The sequence below is a fragment of the Pinus tabuliformis genome, chromosome 4_1, assembly GCF_031772625.1.
Source record: "Pinus tabuliformis cultivar Carrire ecotype Pingquan chromosome 4_1, CPIR1, whole genome shotgun sequence".
Taxonomy (NCBI): Eukaryota; Viridiplantae; Streptophyta; class Pinopsida; order Pinales; family Pinaceae; genus Pinus; species Pinus tabuliformis.
Genome location: NC_142303.1, coordinates 109037474 through 109043758, shown reverse-complemented (window position 1 = coordinate 109043758; position 6285 = coordinate 109037474).

Here is a 6285-nt window from a genome sequence, read left to right as displayed (position 1 = left end):
AGTCAAATAGAAACAACAACAAGCAACACATTGTTTATGGAAGATGAGGTAATCTTTGGTTTCCTAAGGTGGATAAAGGCATCACAGTAATCATAGTAAATTGAAGGAAGTTGGAGTTGTTTGACAGATTTCCAAGTAATCAATAAACTATAACACTAATGGAAATTCACAGTAATCACAAAAAATTGAAAGAAGTTGGAGCAATACAACATTGAATTCCAAGTAATCAATAAGCTGTGAAAAATAATAACTAAGAAAGGAGCATGATAGGATGAGATTGAAACCAAATGAATCTCAAGTCAAAACATAGTTGCTGCGACTATATTTCTATTAACTAAAAACATGTACAATAGTGGTTCTCCCCACATCGATCCCCTTGTGGAAAGTCGAAAGTCTACATATTTATAGAGAAAGATCTCTCATTACATATCTACCACTTGGGCTAGATAACTATCAAATCTGTTCCTATTCGATTAATTAAATCATGATATTTCTAAGGGATTTATGTTACAATAGAGTTGTATACAAATGGAATTCTATATGAACGGAACCTATCTAATAGTAACAATTACAATTATTAAGAAAATTGTTGTAGTGTGGCACTGTATCTATGGAAATCCATACATCTGGCCCCTTGAATCTGCTATGTTGTTCGCTGTTGAAACATGCTGAGAGTGCCATTATTGTCCTCTGTGATTTGTTGTCTCTGGGTGTTTTACTACCTTCTGATTTCATGGTTTATGTTCTCATACTCCTGTGTATCGTTGCCTCTTTTCTCTGCTCTTTTCAATAACCATGCCAATGAGAAAAGCTGAGATATACTCTTGCTGTCTCGTGGAATGGAAGTAGAATGGACTTTTATCTGGGCCGTTGATACGGGCGGTTGATTCAATTTGGATCATTAATCTGTGCTATTTTGACATCATAATTGCAACACAGGAGGAAGAGCTTTAACACTAATTTTTAGTGATTTTCCAATAAGCCGGATGTGATGGTTTATAGAGTGAAACACATAAAAATTGCATTTGGGGAGGGTCTCACACATCACAATCGGAAGGTCAGAAGGACTTTGGTAGAGCGGAACTAAGACTGTGCAATCACCGATTACGATATCGCAATTGGTGGGCATAGGAGAGTCTTGCAATATCGCATCAGCAACGGGTCCGCGATATGCAATATCGGCAGAGGGAGGAATATCTCAATCAGTGTGAACAAGTTTATCGCAGTCGGCTATCAGCTTTATCATAATCAGCATGGTAATGGGATTTGCGATAAGCGATTGACGATGGGCTTGTGATATTGTGATATACAATATCGCAATCGCAAACAGAGGAGGGACACAAGCGGAGATATATAAAGGAAAAAGGGAAGGGCCGATGTGATATATGAAATGTGGTCGACGGGTCCCAGCCTTTAAAAGGGCGGTGGGTTATATATATATATATATATATATATATATATATATATATTTAAAATGGTTTTTACAGAGTTAATGGATTATATTCGATAATATATATCAAATGGGTTTGCGGCTAGAGTTTAGCGTATAACACAAAATGGGTTGCGGCTAGAGTTGGGTTTTGTAACAAATGAAGGGAAATGTGGAATATTAATAATGGAGGGAAATGTGGAGAACGATTAGGGTTATGAATGGAAATGGCTAGAGTTAGAATGGGTGAATGTGGTTAGACTATAAATGATAAAGGATGAAATGAGATGGGTTTTAGAGAATATGGGAATTTCTCCAAAATGATTAGAATGGATCCGTCCTTCCTTCTTTAATTTTCAAATGTAAAGCACAACACCTCTTTTAGAAAAACAACAAATAGATGAAAAGATCAATGATGGAAAACCTAAACTAATAAAACTAAAATTTATTTTAGTGAGTTATCATGGATAACATGTACTATTAGAGGAGAGAGAATGGGTCCCTTAGTCCTTGGTTTTGAAAACAATTTCTTTTGTAAATCCTTGCTCCCCACAACCCTCAATGCTTTTAAAAGAATCCATAATAAAAAGTTACGAGGTTTCGAGGTTCCAAATTTTTGAGGGGTAGGAAATTCGACCTTCTTCCCTCATTCCTTATTATCTTAAGTTTATTTTAAATAGACCTTTGAGGCTCTAATATTCCAACATTCCAATGTTGGAGCCCTCGACCCTCTGAAGTTCCAAATTTCTAAAATTTGTGGTTCTGATATTCGGCTTGCTTCTGATATTCTAACCTTCGAGGTCCCAAGACTCTGACCATCTGAAGTTCTGAAGTTCCAAAATTTGGGGTTCCAATATTCATCCTATTGTCCTAGTTCCGATGTTTTGAAATTCAGCATGATCCTAAGGAATTCAAGATCCTTACTTCTAATATCAAAAACTTTTGATACTGAGGTCCATTTAGGGACTTCCACATGCCGTTGTATAGAATTTCCTATAGATTCACAAGCTCATGCAATGTACTAAATCATAGGACAAGAATCTACTTCTACTTTCAACCAGCGGAAGCCAATAGATTAATGAAAACAATATGAACAAGAAGAAGACAAATAAATGGCACATAACACAATAAGTTTATCTGGGGAAATCAACTGCTCAAAACCCCTACTATCTGTATTACATTAAATCAGAAATCCAAGATGAGAATACAATGCTTGTTCTCATAAGAACAATCCATGTACAAGTATAATCAACTCTCAGATCCCAGGCTAGCTCAAGCCAAATCCTTAGCCTATTCTACAACTCTCCAAACCCCTATTTCCTTGCACAATTCCTATGACTGAATAGACCATATTAATGGGAATCCAATGCTTCCAAAACTGCGCAATCCAATCTAGGTTGACTTCCTGATTGCATGCATGATCTGTAAAACTCAGTAAATCATACAAATGATAGCACATTGCCCCTACACTCTAGTATCAACTGGGTCTTTCTCATAATCGACATGCATGAGTTTCTGATGAGGGAATCTTCAGTTAACTAGAGTGACACTTGTGGATGCACTAGTGCACCAACTGACTGTTAGCTCTCTATTAGTTCCACAAATAGTTTTGAACTAATTTAACTCAACATAAATTAGTAAACTGAGTTATCTAATTAAAACTCACAATTAAACTCATCCTAGACCCCTAAAACTTAGGGAGAACATATACATGACTTCAGAAAGACTTCCAACCCAAAATTCCTAAGCTAATTAAGTTAATTAAACTTAAGTAACTATTTACAAGTTGCTATGAGAATAGAATTCGATTTTAATTCACATTTTAAATTCACAGAAAAATTTAAACTACAATTTCTTGTTTCCATTTCTCAACACTCCCTCTCAACAAGAAAGGGATTATCAACTACCCCGATCCCGTGTCTGTGAAACTCGAATTTACATCTTGACAATGCCTTTGTCAAAATGTTAGCATCTTGCTCCTCCATCGGAATGTACTTGTTGGGCCTAGGTTTGGCCACTTTTTGACAACATTCCTAAGGATTTACCTCTTCTAATACCCTTCTTTCCTATATAATTACCATCCTTTTAATACTTAGTGCCACATTTTGACCAAGAAAGGTGATCGAGACTCTAAGGTATGCATATGATTTAAACGTGTCATTTTTACTTATTCCTAACAAATTTGATATTGAAAGCTACCTAATTTGACTAGTTTATGACTATTAGAAGAACTAATCGAATTTCTTGTAGAATATCTATTTCTGGGCAGATTCACAATTTCCTGCAGAAGACCCAATATTTCTTGTAGCAACACCAATTTCTTGCAGCAATGCTGATTTCCTGTAGCAACGACATAATTTCTTGCAGAAGACACCGTGATGGTTAGATATGTTCCGATCAGTCCCATGAGAAAGAGGAACATAGGATTTTTTGGAAAAACTTTCCACCTGGATTTTATCCTATTGACTACTCCAGATTTAGCTTTCTCAACTTCCTAGCTCTCATCTTGCTCATTTCAGCCAATTTTGGGAAAAGCAGTTCATGTTCAACAGATCTGGGTTTGCTCCATTCTTTGAGTCATGGAGCAAACCAACAATTTCTATTTACGATGTCTTTGTCTCATTTTAGTAAACATTTTTAATTTTTACTTAGTTAGGAAAATGCACTGGCCTGTAGGATGTATAAGAACAATGGATCTGATTTGTAATGGCATGAGGAGGGTACTATGAAAGGTTAATAGATAGAGGCCGAGAGATAGATATCGTACCTCTGTACTGTTGTAATGTTTTATTTTTCAGATCAATATAAACTTATGTTCTACTGATTTTGCTGTAAACCCTTCATTTATCAAAGGGTTGTGAGTGAGGGAGGCCCCCCTTCACTCACAACTCCAATAGTTGTAGTTTGTGTTTAATTTAATTATCTTTTATGTATTGAAAGTAGATTTGCACACAGTTCTAGTTCTCTTCTTTATTTTCATGGCAACATGTTCCTTTCATGGTTAATGTTTGAGTTTATTGCATGAATGGTTTAATTTGATTAAAAGATAGAACTAGGCATGCATCTTGTGCTCAGATTTGTAAGTTTGAATGATTGGAATGAGTATGATTTAAATTGTTGTTTGATTCTTAATATTTCTCTTGATCTACATCAACAATCTTAGATGTTGTGGAGAGATGAATTATCTGCTCCATAACTTTTGCTGCTAAGTGCTGAGAGAGAGAAGGGAAATTTGGGATTGTGTGAGTGGTATTTTTGCACTGGAAGTGTCAGCCTACATATATTTTTAACAAAAAATCACATGGTTACGAATAATCCCTGGTTGATAATTAATGTATGTGTGTCAAATTATAAAGTTATAATTTCCCCCAACATTTTGGCATCGTTGTCAGGTAGGTGCTAAGGGATGATACTGAAAGTGTTTTAGTGTGATTTCTTTTTGTCTGAGTTTTTCAGGACAGGGGGAGTCGAAGTGGTAAGACATGGGGTAAGGCTTCTGCACCTGCAGAGATCAGAATTTGCCAAAGCCATGTCCTAGTTGTTTGGTAATTATAAGTTTTGAATTTTTTTATAAATAGGGGCCAATGTAAATTTTCAAATATTTTTAGTGGTAGTGTGAGCACCACTTCATTCACTAATAAACTGGCAGTGAAAAACAAGTTTGTAAGGAAAAAGGCAAAGGATTCAGGAGAATATGAGCCAAGGACTGATAGTTCTGAACAAGGATCAACAACTAATCCTAAGCAGATCAATAACCCCACAGTAGAGAAGGATCCTTCTGTTAAAGAATATTTTTTTGCTACTCATCAAGAATCTCCTCTTACTAGGGGGACATCATCTTTTCTTAGTGGTCAGCTTGAAGAGGAATTCCTCTTCAATCCTATTCAAGAGCCAGAGTTCCAAACAGCTGACTGTGAAGGATCTGTAGCTCACCAGGGTCCCACTCCCTTTTGGTTTGATATGGCTCATCTAGAGGGTACTGGTACTATAGATGGGGACTATCATGAGAAGGAAGAGGAACTAGTTACATTTGAATTTCCTATCAAAGATTTGATTGGGGCTAGTTAGATGAAAAATGTTATGCTCTTAACCTGCAAGACGATACCAGAATACCAAATATGCGAAGATATATACCCAGAACATAGAACAATGAGAAATAACAACAAGTATTTTATTATTCAGAAAGCAATGTTCACTTGCCTCTTCAAGGGGGCAACCTCCAATAGAGTTGAGCTCGATTACAAAATAAGACACCATGCTCCTCGAGGGGAGTCTCTATCCTTTATATAGCATTCATACATGCAATACCATGGGGCAATACCATGGTTCTTATTAATACCATCTATCTAATACCATGGCCCATTTGCAACTAACTATGGTCCCTTCATTAAATGCAAGTTAACCACTTATAATTATTAATATGGGCTTTATTGACTCTTTACCTAACTATAACTATGACTTAATCCTATTAGATAAATAAGGGGGTTAGGGTTGGACCCTAACATGCCCTCCGCCCATAAGAATAGCCTTGTCCTCAAGGCTAAAGCTGCGGAAACTGCTGAAGGATAGTAGCTGGGTCCGATGTTTCATCTTTCGGAGAGGTGTCTTTCCACTTGATGAGGACTTCCTTGATCGTGTGGCCACGTAGGTGCCACTCTCGCATGTCAAGAACCTATTTAGGTTGGAGCCAGATTGACCCTTCTTCATCCACTTGAAGTAGACTGGTTTGAATTCTGTAATGGTTCCTAGTCACTTTCTTGAGGAATGAGACATGGAAGACTGGATGGATTTTTGCAGTGGGAGGCAAAGCTAGCTTGTAGGTGACTTCTCCAATGCGCTGAAGTACTTGATATGGT